Source organism: Aethalodelphis obliquidens, unplaced genomic scaffold (assembly GCF_003676395.1).
Source record: "Aethalodelphis obliquidens isolate GAN/ISIS:26980383/991018 unplaced genomic scaffold, ASM367639v1 scaffold57, whole genome shotgun sequence".
NCBI lineage: Eukaryota > Metazoa > Chordata > Mammalia > Artiodactyla > Delphinidae > Aethalodelphis > Aethalodelphis obliquidens.
In genome coordinates this window covers 6980766-6998620 of record NW_020838001.1, presented here as the reverse complement: position 1 = coordinate 6998620, position 17855 = coordinate 6980766, and the positions used below count along the sequence as shown (strand labels likewise).

General features: G+C 38.2%; 1 long non-coding RNA gene across 1 annotated transcript in view; it reads left to right on the top strand.

Moving 5' to 3' along the window:
• The window catches only part of LOC113609562 (uncharacterized), a 590372-nt gene extending 575481 nt beyond the window's left edge, over positions 1 to 14891 (top strand). The window contains exons 6-7 of the long non-coding RNA XR_003428682.1: positions 6041 to 6117; positions 14708 to 14891. This is a non-coding gene — a long non-coding RNA (uncharacterized LOC113609562). The remainder of the gene's footprint in view (positions 1 to 6040; positions 6118 to 14707) is intronic.
• Positions 14892 to 17855: the final 2964 nt, after the last annotated feature.

Below are 17855 nucleotides of genomic sequence, written 5' to 3'. Positions count from 1 at the left end.
CACACACACACACACACACACACACACACACACACACACACACACACGGACCACTTCCAAATTGTGCTTCACAATGCCAAGATTTTCAGCTCCATCTTTGTGGGAAGGGCCGCTCTTTCTGTTAAGTTCACCACTCTATTCCCAGTGGCTATGACACCTGGGCATGCAGTAGGTGCCCAATAATGAGTCTATTAGAGCAGCTAAGCTGTGTTCTGATCTGGGATATAAGAGTTTTGGGGAGATGGCTGTCCTTTCCTTGTCCTTCCTTCCCCCTTCTTTATTTCTTTCTAAACTTGTACCTAAGTTTCTCATTTATGGGCTTTTTATGGAGTTAGACAAACTGATACTAAAGTTCATGTGGAAGAAGAAATATATAAGAAGAGCCAGGAAAAAAATAAACTTTGAAAAGAAAAGCTCTGATGGGGTCTAGTCTTAGCAAACATTAAAACATACTATAAAGCCTCTATAATTAAATCAGCATGGAACAGGTCCATATATAGACTAATAGACCAGTGAAATAGAAGAGAAAGCCTAGTCAGAAAGAGAAAAACAAATATCGTATATTAACACATCTATGCGGAATCTAGAAAAATGGTACAGATGAACCGGTTTGCAAGGCAGAAATAGAGACACAGATGTAGAGAACAAACATATGGACACAAAGGGGGGAAAGCAGGAGCAGGTGGGTGGTGGTGGTGTGATGAATTGGGAGATTGGGATTGACATATATACACTAATATGTATAAAATGGATAACTAATAAGAACCTGCTGTATAAAAAATAAAATAAAATTCCAAAATTAATTAATTAAAAAAAGATGAGAAAGCCTAGTACAGTCCGAGGTACTTATGGAAATTTAGTATATAATGAAGGTAGCATCTCAAAGCACTGAGATAAAGAAGGGCTTTTTAATAAATGACATTGGGACAACTGAATAGCCATCTGGAAAATGATAAAATTTGATCCATATTTCACACCATGTATAAGAATACACTCCAAATAGATTAGGGATCTAAAGTAAAAATATGAAACTATACAAGTATTAGGAAAAAAACATAGGTAAACTCTACTTCAACCATAGTGGAGAGAAAGCCTTCCAACTGTGACTCCAAATCCAAAAGTAATATAAGAAAAGATTGACAAATTTACTACAATAAAAGGAAGAAGTTACATGGGGGGAAAAAACCTAACAATAACATATATGAAATCAAAATACAACTGAAAACTGGGAGAAAATATGTATAAAATATGCCACAATAATGTCTCCAATGGATTGAAATCTCTAAAAATTGAGAGACAAAGTGGCAAAAAGCTGATATTTTAAAATGTCAAAAAACAGGGAGTTCACTGGTGGTCTAGTGGTTAGGACTCAGCACTTTCACTGATGGGGCCCAGGTTCTGTCCCTGGTCGGGGAACTGAGATCCCACAAGCCGTGCGGCACTGCCAAAATAAATTGCTCTGAAATTGATGAAGAACCAACCACTCGGGCTTCCCTGGTGGCGCAGTGGTTGAGAGTCCGCCTGCTGATGCAGGGGACACGGGTTCGTGCCCCGGTCCAGGAAGATCCCACATGCCGCGGAGCGGCTGGTCCCGTGAGCCATGGCCGCCGAGCCTACGCGTCCGGAGCCTGTGCTCCGCAATGGGAGAGGCCACAACAGTGAGAGGCCCGTGTACCGCAAAAAACAAAAACAAAAAGAACCAACCACTCATAATTACAGAAATGAAAGTTAAAACACTGACACAGAATTCGTCACCTATAACACTGGCACAAATTAAACAGTGTGACAGTACATTCTGTTGGTGAGGCTGAGAGAGGCAGGAACTCTCAGACACTGCTGGTGGGAATGCCGACAGGGAATTGGGCAAAATCTAACAAAACTCCACGCACATGCACTTTTGATCAGCAGTTCCTCTTCTAGAAGTCTACCTGAAGGTGCACTCCCAACAATGTGAAAATACATATGCACAAGGTTGTCCCTTGCAGCGTCGTTTGTCATTGCAAAATTTTGGAGAAAACCTAAGTGCCCATCCCTAGGAGAAGAGTTGAATAAATGATGGTGCGTCCACAAAATGGAGTACTGTGAGGCTGTAAGAAGAATGAGGACAAGTTCTACAATGTGATTTGGAGGGATTTCCAGAGCATGCTGTTAAGTGAGAATAGCCAAATACAGAAAAATATCTATAGTACATTCTCCTTCATGTAAGAAAAAGAGGCTATTAAAAATATGCATGTATCTGCTCATTTGTGCAAAAGAAATGCAGGATGGTTAAACAAAAAACTAAATAGATGCGTTATCTCCATGGGGTGCGTGAGAAAAGGGTAGAAAGAAGTTGAAAGAGGGAACAGGGTAGCGGGAAAGGAAGGAGAGACACTTCTCTGAGTGTACTTTATCGTAGTGTTCTGACTTTTAGAACCAGAGTAATGAAAAATACACCAAAAAAATAAACATATAAGCAAAAAAATATTTATAAGCAAAATCAATCAGGATGTGAGCGAAAGCCAGATGTGGAATATAAATAGTAATAAGTTAACGTAAGCATATCACAAATGAAGTGGTAGAAGAAAAGAAGCAACCTAAGTGACTTTGGAAAACAGAATTTTAAGTGGATATTATAAGGCCAAAGGCAAATAAGACCTGTTTTAAAATGCTGGGCTTGACTTTATAAATCTGTTTCTCATAGAAGAATGAGTGAGCAATTCTAAGGTAATTTTATGTGTATATAAAGATAAAAAATAAGTAAATATATTACAGGTAATATAGTCAGGTTTCTCACTATCAAAGAAAAAATGCACAAATTAATAAGATAAATAAGTCCTGGGGATGTCATGCACCACAGAATGATCATATTTAACAACACTGTATTGTATATTTGAAAGTTGCTGAGAGAGTAGATCTTAAAAGTTCTCATCACAAGAAAAAAATTGTAACTATATGAAGTGATGGATGTTAACCAAATTTATTGTGGTGGCCATTTCACAATATATACAAATATCAAATTATTTAGTAATACACCTTAAACTAATACAGTGTTATATGTCAGTTATATCTAAGGGATGTGTCTATATGTGGTTTTGGAAACTGGATTGACAGGACTGAAAGAAAACTGAGACAGAAGTAGAAATATCAACTTCAAAATTTCAGCAGCATCTATAATCTGAGAGGCTATTTTTTTCACTATGTATTATTTCTTAATAATATCACATTTAGGCATTCAATGAACATGTTTGTTTTAAGAGAAAAAGGGACCAGATATCATTAAAAAAAAAAAAAACTTAGGATGATTAAAAAAGTGTATTCCCACAGTAGTTAGCATGATATAACCTAGGAGTTAACAAACTTTCTGTAAAGACAGTAAGTATATATGGCTTTGTGCACCAAGAGGCAAAATCAAGGATACTACTAGGTACTTTCCTCAGAAAAAAGAAAACAAATTTTGACAAAAGTCTTTGGTGAATTTCAAAATATTAAAAAAAATATTCTTATTAAATAACAAAAGGTTATTATTAAAATATATAAGTATAACTTTTGTAATCATCAACTAATAATTACAAGAGTGAAATTCTTGTTTGTGAGAGGGATAGCACTAACTGTTATTCAGTGTCCCCTATCACCATAGTGATTGCAAGTGTGCATTTGTAAAAAACATTATCGGTTCACCAAAAACAGGTAACTAGGGAGAGTTTGCCCATGCGCCATATCTTGCCAACCCCTAACCTGGCCCATGCCTACCCCTCCAACTTCACCTCTGCCATTTGCTCCCCTGTTACTCTGCCCAAGACCCAGTGGCTTTCTTTCCATTCCTCAAGCACCTCAAGTTTCCCCCTGAAGCTGGGGGGTCTTGACCCTTGCTGTTGCCTCTACCGGATACAGAGTCCCCAACTCTGTACCTGGCCAGTCACATCAGTTCAAATGTCAGTTTCTTAGGGAGACTCACTCTGATCACCCCGTCTAAGTGCCAGCCCCGAACTCAGCCACTTCCTGTTACCCAAGTTAATGTCCTTTATAGCTCTTTTCACTCTCTGCAATGTCATACTTACGTATTGTTTAAAGGATTTCCTGTCTGCACCTCTAGTTGAAGGTCCGTGACACAGAGAGTTAATGTTTGGTTCCAGCTAATGAATTAACCATTGCTTGGCATGTAGTGACTTCTTAATAAACACTTGAATCAATAATGATTGAAGAGAGAAAAAAGGGATTTACTGTAACCCACATATTGCATATGCAGTACAATGAAGGCTGGGCAGGAAAGACAGCAGTCACAGTGGGAGTTTTGGACACTGAAAGATTTCGCTGCTGTTCTGTTGGGATCCTGAGAGAAAGCGGCTAGCTGTAACCTTATAAATGCTTGGTAAGAACATCCATTTCAGGCCTGTCATTAACTTGTTCCAGGTCTGGAATCACCGCTAATGGTTCACCTAGCTTATACTTTGACCTTCGGAAGCAAATGAACATCACATGAGATACAGACATTCACACAAACTTGACTGCATTCCATGCAAACTATAAAAATAGCGGAATGAAACATCACATTAAAAGTGGCATGACCCGGGCTTCCCTGGTGGCGCAGTGGTTGAGAGTCCGCCTGCTGATGCAGGGGACACGGGTTCGTGCCCCGGTCCGGGAGGATCCTACATGCTGCGGAGCGGCTGGGCCCGTGAGCCATGGCTGCTGAGCCTGAGCGTCCAGAGCTTGTGCTCCGCAACGGGAGAGGCCACAACAGCGAGAGGCCCGCGTACTGCAAAAAAAAAAAAAATGGCATGACCCTACAATTCCCCCAAATGATCAGGGTGTCCAGAGTCATATGTGAGTCACTAAGTAGAAAGAGTCATATGAACACATACTGGTAGCCAGTGTCTCTGAAAATAAAAGACTTCCTATTCTAAATGTAATGGTATTCTAAGTGGAGATGGTAAAATGCAAATGACTTAGTATCAAAATTTAGTATAAAAGCTGCTGGCTATACAAAGAGATGAAAAGGGGAAGGGAAGCTGGAATTAGAAAAGATCCTAAAATTATAATTGTCACAAGCTTAGGGGAGAAAATTAGCCATCTTACCAGACACTGCAGTGAGGAGAAAACTTGTAAATTAGATTTATAGGGAAGTAACCTCAACATAGACAAAAAATAAACAGAAAAGAACAAAGTCAAGCACCACTTGTAACTAACCTTGGAGAGATCAACTCTTTGATGGATTCAGTAGCCTACCTAGAGTACGTGTCTGTCTAGCGATGATTAACTACTGAATTGAAAACAGATTTACGTGTAGTTTAGGACACCCTTTTGCAAGAGCAACATATATTAAAACTTTTATAGAATAATACTTTATATGAAAGTCAAATAAGGAAAACTTTTTCTTCCCCTCAATGAAGTCAGCGGGGATTGTTCAAAATCGTTAGAGTGCTTGCTTTGTTTTAAAATCATATGAGCAGTTTAAAACTAATTTCATAAATACCAAGAATAAGAAAATATCATATACAATCCAGTTTCCCTACTATTCAACTGACTTTATTGTCTGGGCAATGTTCATCTCTTTGTTTTATGCGTGTAAAATATTATGTAGTTATAATAGCTGTCATAAATACTTTTGTATTCTGTGTATTCTTACTGTATCACAAACATGCTTAGGTGGCTGTATTGTCTTTATTGTTCTCATTTTTTATGACAGCTGAGTAGTCCATATCAACATTGCATGATTGTTTGGTTTTGTATTTTTTCCTAATTTTTCTTTATTAAAATACGGTTGAAGCTTTTACATTGTTTTTGAAGGGAAAGCATTTTAAATGTATTGTTTCACTACAGACTAGTTTGAAAATAATATCAACACAAGAAGAGAATTACCCACAAAAGTCATTCTGAAAACATCCATGTTTTATTTATGTGCATCTTCAATTTCATGTCACAAAAAGTATAGAGAGAACGTTGTACTCTATACTTTCCATTAACATTATGCCCAACATATTCTGTTTCTATTCCGTGATCTTTTTGTACCCTCTCTACAGTTACTGTGGCTCACATTACTCTATATTTTTTTCTTTAGGTAATTCACTGTTCTCTGAAACTGGTCCTCTAATGAACTTGTGTCCTGGTGCATTACCTGCTTCCTCCCGCTGAAATGTAAGTATCGTGAGGGCAAGAACCTGGCCTGTCTGTCCATTGCTGTCTCTGCAAGGTCTGGAAAGGTGCTAGACCCAGACTGGGTACTCAATGAATGATACTGGACGAAAGAGTAAATGAAAATCAGAATGGTTGCAGAGCAAGTGTAGAGCTACGTTTTGAATCCCAGAGCTCTGACTCCACAATGGTTCTCTAATACAAAATGAAGGATAACCCATGTGCTATCTTCCTTTCCGTCATTCCCTCAATGAGGTGGTGATAGTGAATGTTTCTTAAAAGGATTATAACTTCCTATGGTTACAAGGGATTTTGCAGTAAATCTTCGCAACCCCTTGAGAAAAAGGGAAACTTAGATTCCCAAGATCTAGCAGTAAACTAAGAGCGGTCTAGAGATGCTTAGCTGTTCTCAACTGTAAATATTATGACATACTCTTTTATGATACTATTTTATAATATTTTAGTGATGTCAAAGGGTGTGAGCTTTGAAGTCACTTGGCAGATGACGTAATATCAATTCTACTAATTCCCAGCTGCATAACCTTGTCCAAGTCACTTCCTCCTTTCTACCTCAGGTTCCTCTTCTGCAAAATGGGGGACAATAATAATGCCCTTTCAGATGATTGTGGTGAGGACTAAGTAAATTGATATTAAAAACAACCATATGTCTATATTTACACGTATTTGGAGTGCTGCATTGTCTATAGAAAACATTCCATAAATATTAACTGTAATCATCATCAGCATGTAATGGTCAGTAGTTTTGCAAATCCAATTAACTTTTCACTTGTAGAATTTAAAAAAACAGAGTTCACAAAGTATTCCTTTAAATAGACAGGACACGTTCAAGGCTATTCCTCGAATATCCCTCTTACTTATTTGCATTACACTGTCTCTTGACTGGAAGAGAGAAGGAAGGATGACCAACGTTTTGCTGGAAATGGTGCATAACCGTGGCTTTGAACATGCAAATGCATCATTCATGTGACTGTCATTGATCACGTGTGCTCAGGAGAGGTGGGGGGGGATGTTAAGTGATGCTGCTTTTGACTATAAAAATCCCAGGGGCCAAATTATGTAAATTCTTTTGGAGCTCAAAAGAGTATCCTGCCAACTAGTGGATGTAATAAATGTTGTTGATGTTGTAATGAAGATACTTAAGTTTCTGATAAAATGGCTCCTTCTTTGGTCCTTGCTTTAGGACCAAAGGCTTTCCTTGAAGGTGAAGGGGATTTATGTTTTTACCTAGACTCATAAATTAAGTGGAAAAAAAATCCTATCTGAGGCAAGGAAAGACTCTTCTCTCAGACATAAGTGTGTTCATAGGCTCTAGCATATTCTTTCTCACAGGCAGCACCTGCTGGAAATCTTTTAGTAAGAAACGCAGCTTATTGTACTGACTCTTTTCCCACCTTTTCAAATATTCTTTTCTTTTCTTCCAAATACTTGTTAAGCAATGATGAGTTGGTATAATCTGCACACAAATGAGAGCACGTAATTATGGTCAGGAGACGATCCATTTTGTGTAGATAGAATTCCATGCCGTTCATAAAAAGTGTCCTCCAGGGGCTTCCCTGGTGGCGCAGTGGTTGAGGGTCCGCCTGCCGGTGCAGGGGATGCGGGTTCGTGCCCCGGTCTGGGAGGATCCCTCATGCCGTGGAGCGGCTGGGCCCGTGAGCCATGGCCGCTGGGCCTGCACGTCCGGAGCCTGTGCTCCGCAACGGGAGAGGCCACAACAGTGAGAGGCCCGCGTACCACAAAAAACAAAAAAAAATGTCATCCACAGTAGCTTCATTATAGACAGAGAGGCCAGGATCAGCTGGGCTGCAGTAACATACTTCAAAACCTTAGAGTTTCAAAACCATAAGAGTTTATTTCCTACTCATGCCGATTCCACTCTAGTCTTTGTCTCTTCACAGTCACTTTCTTGAAATGCTGACTCAGAGATTCAGACCTTTCTCGTCTTTTGACCTCAACATCTCATTATTCATCCTCTGTGATCGCCACTAGAGGGAAAGACAGAGCCTGTAGAACTCACCACCATTCTGCGATGCGTTGATTTGCTGAAGACCATAGGCCACAACTAGTCATAATGCCCACACCTAACTGCAAGGAAAATGGAAAAGGTTCGGGGAGAGGAAAATGGAAAAGGTTCGGGGAGAGGGAGGCGTCACATAAATATTAATGATCAGTAGAATGTAAAGATACAATTACCAAAATATATTCTGAGAAATATGAGGGCTATGGGTATTCTGAAGAAAAATGCAAGAGGCTGGAAGCATCCAGTTAACTAAAACACTATTGCTAATCTGACCCTTTAAATTCCCCACTTAGAAATTCTCAGTGCACGTCAGCCTACTGTCAACTCTGAGAAACCATTCTCCCAATAGGCATGATTATCTTTGTTTAATGCAGTTTTTTTTTTTTTTTTTGCCAACTCGATTGACCATAGAATAATTCCTTTTCACAACACCCATGAACCTAATGTCCCATTGAACTCACATTAGACAAATATTCCATTAGGCAACTTGAAATACTGAAGTGAAAAACATAATGGGCACTTGATACATATTTATTGCCAGAACAGTAAATGAATGAATGAGAAGTCACTTTTCAGAGTCAGGGACACCCATTAAATCAGATTTTCGGGGATAAAGTTCTACACAACACCTACCTTAAAGTTGAAAAAAAAAAACCTAGGTCAAGCAACTAGCTTTTGCTTATAAGATGCTACACGCCAATTTTGATGGGTTTTGTTGTTGTTGTTTTTGCCTCTGTGCTGACTTGAGTGGTTTATTTGGGTCATCAGCCATAGCTCATCTGCCCAAGATTTCATCAGGGTGATTGTACATGTACAGCTCAGCATGTACAACCCATCCCACACTTCTGTCCACACAGAAATTTAGGAATGGAAAACAAACCCCGCATTGTGATGAAGAGAATTGAAATTAGATGTTGCATAAGCCATGCTCTAGATGGTGTTCCACGCTAAAAACCTCACAGACTCACAGTAGGGAGACGCAGCAACAGACGCAGTGCTAGTGTACATTCCACATAATCCAGTGCAGTGCGGTTTTGAGCAATGCTCAGGCATTGGAACAATACCTAATGGTTTGCCTTAGGTCCAGAGAGTGGCTGGTTGTTGGCGGCAAACCCTGGAATCTGGGAGGAGAAAACAATATGGAAGCAATATTATTTGCCATCTAATTTTCTATAATCCAGAAGGGCGTTGTGCTGAATGATAACACACAGAGGAAAGATTAAATGTAATAACATAATATTCACACTCTGTATCAGAAGTTGCTACTTTTGGCGCCATGGAGGCAGATGGCTGGCACTGGCCGTTGCCAGGAGGTGTTAAGTGGGTAAGTGGTACTGAGGAATAGAGTCATCTGTGGGGAAAATGACAGTCATGAACTGCTTGTAATGCTGTGAAAACTCAATGAAGTTGATTAAACGCAGATTGCAAAACTGTTTCCTGGACGACCACTGGACACAATCGTTTATACCGAAACGTGACAAGTCTGACAGGAAAACTGCTGTTTCTGCTGCCAATTTGTTGAGCATCTTGACAAAGAACATGACCAAGGAGATGAAAATAGCCCTGTCCTCCTAGCAGAGTCACCAGGTCCCCATACACACAGTTGTCTAACTCTGCGGGAAGGTCTTCTGGGAGGGGCAAGGTGAGCGTGATTACAAGCCATCCTAGCCCTGGGAGACAAATTTGTGTAAAGTTTTTGTAAGATCTTATCCTATATTCTCAGTGACCACACTACCTGTGTTAGGTTAAGGTGCCTACCATACAGTTTATTTAGTGTGAGTGAGACAGAGACACTACAGTGGTAACAGAGCGGTTACGTGTATAAGGTTTGCAGGCTCATGTCAAGGGCACATATAGAAAGAGATGGGAATGGGGAGGCATATAGATTAGGGTGGCCCTGCACCAAGTGTGGTTCTAGCGCCCATGGGGATATGCCAACACTTCCTTACTGTTCACGATAAGACAAATGCAAAAATTGAGAGTAGAAATGTTTAACCATTTGACAATTTTGTTGAACCTCATACTAAACAAGTGGACTTTGTATTATTTGTACCTTTTTGAATTTTTACTTTTCTGGTAATTCCTTTTTATTATACTTTACAAAAGTTCTGTGATGGATTGGGAATTTCACCACAGACAGTTTGAGAATCAACAAATTGGAGTTGCAGAGGCAGATTTAGTCTGCATTTCTTACAAGGTTTATTGCTTTTAGCAAAGTACTAACCTATCTACATTTTGTTTTTCTCAACATTTGATAAGTAGATTATATCATTATTAAATAACTGGGTACACCAGGAACCCCTCACATAAACTACTGAAAAATAATTAAAATGTTTAGATAATCCACGCCTACTAATCTGAACATTGCACAAGGTGAGTGATTGATTAAGTTCACTTGTGGAAGAGTGAATGGATCAGGTAACACACACTTGCTTTTTTCCTGTATTCAGTCCATGCAGCAAGTATTTGTTAAGCATAAGCCTTGTTCCAGACACGGTTCCAGCTGCTGAGGGAATGCAAGTGAATAAAAATTGTAAAGACTCCTGCCTCTGGGGAGTTTATATATGATCAGGGGCTACAGTTGAGACAGAATAGTTATAATTAATAAGTAAATGGTATGATTGATTTGAGATTGAAAGTTGCTATAGAAAAATAAGAGAAGTATAGCAAGGCATGGAAAGAGGGAAGATTTCTAACGTGGGTTCAGACTGAGCTCCAAGTTAAAAAAATGACATTTCAACGAAGACATGAAGAGGTCAAGTTAGCCATGTGGATATCTGGAGGGGGAATAGGTCAAGTAGAGGTAACAGCCAGTGCAAAGGTCCTGTGTTAACAAGTATATAGCATATTTGAGAAGCAGCATGGAGGCCAGTGTGGCTGAAAGAGAGAGGACAAGAGAAAAGTGAATAGTTGAAGACACAGAGGCAATTTGAGTCCTTGTAGGCCATTGTGAGGATTTAGTTTTTCACTCTGAGTGAGATAGGAGCCCTTGACAGTTTGAAAAGAGGACTGACATGGCTTTTCTTTATTATTTTAAAGGATTATAAGGCTATCACAGCAATCAAGGTAAAAGATGATGGCGGATCCAACCAGAATGGTAGCGATGGAAAAGGTGGAAAGCAGGCAGGTTCTAGGTATATTTTTATGGCAGAATCAACAGGATTTCCTGACATACTGGGTATAAGGTATACCTTATACTCAGTATACCTGCAAGATATGGGTAGAGCAGATTATATAGCCATGGGGGTATATCTGAGCTTTGTTTGGAACATGTGAAATCATTCTTGTCTGTTAGGCATCTAAGTATCTCAAGATGTCAAGTATGCAGTTGCAGTCCAGAGTTTGCAGGAGACATAAATTTGGAAATAGTTGCAAATAAATACATTTAAAGCAGTAAAACTGGATGAGATTACCAAAGGAACGAGTGTAGATAGAGAAAAGGACTACAGACTGAGATCTGAGACACTTGGGCATCAAGAAGTTATGGAAAAGAGAAATTGGCAAAGGAGACTGAGAAGGAGGGACCAATAGGACAAGAGGACAGTCAATGGGGGGTAGGATTTTGGAACCAAGTGAAGAAAGTATGTCAGGGAGGAAGAACTCATCAACTGTATCAAATGCTGCTGATGGTCACATATGGTGAGGACAGAGACCTTCGGATTGAGAAATGTGGAGCTCATGGATGACCCTGTAATGGTATAATGGTGTGTGGAATGGCGAAGAAAAAGTCCTATGGAAGTAGTTTAAAAGAGCCTGGCCAGAGATGAATTGGAGACAGGGAACAAAAACAAGTCTCTTAAGTCTCACAAGGGAGCAAATATATGGAACAATCGCTGATGGCAGAAGTGGGGTCAAGAGAGATGCTTTATGTAAATTCCAAGAGAGTTTCTTCTGGGGAAAACATCAAATCAGTAATAGGACCAGTCATTCAGAGGGAAGACACACTCCGAGGTGGTCCTCAAATGAGCCAGTTTGGGAGACTAAGTAATGGAGCTGCCAGAGGTGAACACAGTCACAGCAGAGAACCCTCTAACGCAAGAACAGGAACCGCTGTATGAATTACTTGTCTGATTTCAGGGGCTACACTTTTTAAATTCTGTAAGTGGTGCTTACCAGGCAAATTGCAGACATTTGTTTGCAAATGCAAACTCCTTTGTAACCATCATTCAGCCATTTGTACAATCACATATTTCTTCACACGAGTAATTAATACTGATACTTAATACTAAATTGATAGGGTTTCTTGCTCTCTTGCTTACAAGCTCTTCACAGTCTAGCTGTAATTAAGAGTTAGCAGAGACAGTTCTTCAAGGGAATGGGTGGAAGTCTACTGTCCTCAGTTTTGGATTGACGTGTATTAACTAAAGTAGAAGTAAAAGCAACAAGGCTGCTTTCTTTTCAGTTTTTTGCCTTTCAGAACATTTTATCCTAATGAAGGAAGATAAAAATATATCATATATTTATTATATATAAATATAATATATAATTACTTTTGCAAAATATATAAATTATGTAATGTAATTATATTTACAAAATACAAAAATATTAAAAAATACAAAGCATTATCTATATATCTGCCATAGGTGTATGTGTGTATGCATGTATGTGTGTATATACAGCATATATGTAATATAAAATATTATATATATTTATATATTATATAAAATATATTTACATATATATACACACCTTTGACAAATATATAAATACTTTATATTTTGTAATATTTTTTGTAGTTTATATTTTGTAAGTTTATATGTTGTGATCTTTTATATATAATATATAGTGTATTTCAATATCATGGTACTCACTTATATTAAATATTACTATCTCAGAGGTATAATACAAAAGGAAAATTTTGGTCAGCAATGCCCTTGTCCATTGCAGATGTACCTGGTCAATGGATGGTTTACTTTTGTCGTTCAGGATCCCAGGCTTCTTCCCTATTGTGACTTTGCCTTCCTTTAGGGTCCTGGATAAAGCCTATCTTCTTCTTAACTACTTTGACCTAGAAGTGACATATATCTCTTCTACTCACAGTGCATCAGTGAGAACTAGTTGTATGGCACTCCTTAGATGCAAGGAGCCCCGGGGACCGCAGCCATGTTTACTCTAGTCAGCCCCTTCTAACACAACTCTGTACTATGTAAGGAAATCATGTCACTCTGGGGGCCAGCCAGCCATCTGCTACAGGGAAAGAGTATTTCAAGGTCAGAGGCAATCATTTCAGTATCTGATGCTCTTAGCCTACATAATACTCCAAAGAATTTAGAGTTCTGCTATAGGGAGAAAAGCAACGGGAAGACGTAAGAATGTTCTAATATGACTTAATCTTTGATAAATTAGAGCCCTCTGAATTAAGTGAGAAAATTTGGGAGTTTTTTTATCTTATAGAATTTATCAGCCTGGGAATCTGTAAAATGAATCATGAATCTTGTCATACCCTATACTTCACAACTAGCACTAATTATATATTTGCACCATGAGGCATTTGTGGCTTTCTTAATTACAAGATCACATTAATGACTAGTGGCGATGATGAAGAACAGTCGACATCAGTGCCACTCAAGAGAGTAACAACAGCAAGAATGATGTCCTGGGACAGCCACTAAAATCAAACTTAGATTGAAGACTAGGGAAATGATCATTCCTCATCATAATTGTAATATATAAAATATTAAACATTTTTCTTCATTTTGACATTTTAATCACATCCCATACTCCTCATATAGAGATATTTCTTTGAATTTTTTGAGACTTCTTTAGTTTATATAAATACATATACTTATATTGTATATAATATGTATATATTTAACATAACATTTGGTTTGTGTTTTTCATTTTTTGGTATTGGTGTTGGTGAATTCTTTATTTAAAAGCTTAATGTCTGAACTGAGAGCAATGCACACAACAATCGCAGTATTAGAATCTCAATAAATCTACTCAGCATAATGAACTGAATTCCTTGTACTTTAGGTGTCACGTTACTCTTTCTTTGACTTAATGTGTATTGAGGTCTGTGAAAATAGACAGCCACAGTGAAAGTTCAAGGTAGATAGCAAGTTAAAATGAAAAAGAAAACTTGCTTTTTAAATAATCTTTGGCAAGAGACATGTGAAATTTAGGAACCAGGTAGATCATTTTTTACCAAACTTCTTCCCTGCTCCCCTCCACCAGAAAATTGTCATTTTTTAAATCTACATTTAAAAAACAATCCCTGTGTCAGCATCAGTTTATTGAAAAGTCATCTCATCTCATAAGAAATATCATAAGAGTACACATTTCGGGGAAGAAAAAAAGGCTTTTCCTTTATCACTGAGATGAGCAGAGTGTAAAAGTATGCTTAGAAATAAATAGTAAAGGAAATCAACTAGACCTTACAACCTTTAAAATATCTCAACCTCAAAATGTCATGAAGTAGTATTTGCAACTTGAAGGGGTATTCCATAAATATTTATTAAATGTTTAATTAAATTAATTTACTAAATGTAAAATCTTAGTGATTGTGTCAGAACCCCTCTCTACCTTTCTCCACCCAATTTGCTGCCACAGGAAATGTAGAGTCATCGGGCAACTTTGCCCTTTGGTCCTGAATTATGTTTGGCCAATTGGAGCACCAATAGGAGGTTGTAGAAGAGAAGGATGAAGGTGTGGCATTACTGCTCCTGGACCCTCCCTACAAGATTGTCTCAGGCTGGGTGGAAAGATCACATCACTGCGCAATGCTGCCATAACTTCAAAGGTCAGTGCTTCTAAAAATCACTCACTTCCCTAAAGTGTGGAGATGGTAACAGCTCTGCTGTTATGAGCCCGGAATACGCCAGTGTCCCTGTGGTTTCTCTACACCTTGCCCTCACTTTCCAAGACCTCTTAATTTGAGAGTGACATCTGTGACCCCAACCCAGGATTCTGACTGATTCAATGATAATGATTTACAAAATATGATGCCTATCACTATAGGGTTCTATACGGTCATGTATGAAAATAAGACACACAGAGAAATAAATACAATACAAGTTAAAAGCAGTAAGGGCCATATGAGAACAACTAAAATGTCATGGAAGTTTCAAAGACAGAGTAATTGCTTCTTGGGCAATCAGGGAAGATTTCATGGAGGACATTTAAATGGGACCTTGAAAGATGGGCACTATTTCCATAAGGAAAAATACACTTTCAGGTGAAAGAAATAGTGTAAAAAAGTGAGCATTTTTTGGCTTGGTTTATTTGGGGAACTGTAACTGTTTTATTGGAGTATATAATAGACAAAGAGAATAAAAAGGAGAATAAAAATAAGTAGGCCAGGGATGAGTTGAACTCAAATATTGGAGTGATTAGAAATTTGGTAGATATTTTAAAATCAGTGATTCCAACAGGTGCATGAAAAAGTACTCAACATCACTAATCATTAGGGAAATACAAATTAAAACCACAAAAAGATATCACCTCACACTTTTTAGAATGGCTGCCATCCAAAAGACAAGAGATAACAAATGCTGGTGAGGTTGTAGAGAAAAGAGAACCTTTTTGTACTTTTGGTGGGAATGTAAATTGGTGCAGCCACTATGGAAAACTATATAGAGGTTGCTCAAAAAATTAAAAATAGAACTGCCATATGATCCAGCAATTCCATTTTTGGGTATGAATCTAAAGGAAATCACCTGAAGAGATATCTGCACACCCACGTTTATTTCAGCATTGTTTACAATAGCCACAGTAAGGAAACAGCTGGAATATCCATTGACGAATGAACAAAGAAGACATGGTGTACATATAATAGAAATCTATTCAGCCACAAGAAAGAAGAAAATCCTGCCAGTTGTGACAACCTGGAGGAATCTTGATGGCATTATGCTAAGTGAAATAAGTCAGACAGAGAAAGAGAAATACTGTGTAATTTCGCTTATATGTGAAATCTAAAAAGCCCAAGTTCATAGAAACAGATCAGATTTGAGGTTACCAGAGAAGGGTGTTGGGGATGGAGGAATTAGGTGAAGGTGGTTAAAAGATACCCATTTCTAGTTATAAGGTAAGTGAGCTCTGGGGATGTAATGTATAGTATGAAGACTATAGTTAGCAATACTGTTTTATATATTTGAAAGTTGCTGAGAGAGTAGTTCTTAAAAGTTCTCACCACAAGAAAAAAAATTGTTACTGTGTGAGGCGATGGATGTTAGCGAAAGTTGTGCTAATCATTTTGCAATATATACATATTTCAAATCATTATGCCATTCCCCTGAAACTGATACAGTCAATTATATCTCAATAAAACTGGGGGAAGAAAGAAGAAATTTACATCTATCAGAAAAATTAGTAAAAATAAAAACCAATGGTGAGTTCATAACTATCTTATTGCAGATAAAATTGTCATCAATATATAAGAGTTTGAGAAAAAACCCTGAACATTAGGAAAATTAATTTGGCAATAAGATTAAAGATTAAAAAGGGAAACTTTGGGTGGAATTGTTAGAGTCTGCTCGAGGGTGTAACGTGGAGTGAAGACGAAGAGTTGATGGAAAGCGACAGAAAGAGCTATGAGTCTGGGGGACGGGAGAGCCAGTCTGTAGAGGCAGGACTTGGAGGAACGTGGCAAAGGCAGTTCCAGATGGCAGACGGGAGGGATGGAGGTGGCACTAATGGTCATTTGGAAGTCATTAGAAGAAACAGTTTGGGGAAGAAAGCACCTTGAATTTTGATAAAAAACAAACGTCACTTCTGCCAGCCCGACATTAAGATGAACTTGAGGACCAGATGCTCACAAATGTGAAGTTGGATCCCAGCAAAGAGGATAGAGCCAGGATATAAACTTGGGAAAGGTCTGAAAGAGGGGATCATTGAATCACATGCAGGAAAGGAAACTTGCATCAGTGCTCACATATATGAAGAGGAGGAATGAGAAGGTTAAGGGGTATGAAGGTAGAGTTAAACATGTTAATGTGTAGAAAGTATTTAGTGCAGTGCCTGGGTCAGAGTAAATGTGTTTAATAAAAAGTTGGCTATTACTGAAGTCACTGTTAGCGTTGATTTAAGGTGAGTCAGGACAGTGAAGTATTACGGAAGTTAAGAGGCTTTAAAGAAGGACTAATTTTGCTACAGTTTCAAATGCTCTAATGCTGGGATATATAGAGATATGTATTTGGAATATATATCTAGAAAGATATAGAGAGATGGAGAAAGAAATAGATAAACAGATAGTCTGCTCTCTGGTTGTCCTCACATATTCTGACATTCCGGGATCAGTGTTTATCTTTTGTATCCCTTCCAATGAACTGTGGAAGGCTTAGTGATTCATCTTCAATATCATCAAAATTTGTGTTGGTTTGTGTTGGTTAAGAGCACAGGCCATCCAGTCAGACTGCCTGGGTTGAATCCTGGCTTCATTTCTTACTAGATCTGTGAGGTTGGACAAGTTGCTTAACCTTTCTGTTCCTCAACTTTTTCATCTGTAAAATGGAGTCATGATATTACCTACTTCTGTTATGGAAATGAGTTAAGTACTTTAAAAGCAACTTTCCTAACATAACTAATAAAGGTTAGTTGCTATAGTATTTATTGTTTTCTGCTCCTACATAATTATATATCCCTGTTCTCATCTCACTTTCTACATGTGTTATTCTCTTTGCACCCATGTTGCACCACACTGGATATTGTTATAATTGTTGTAGCTGAAGTACTGGAGAAAATTCAGAAAGACAACACAGTG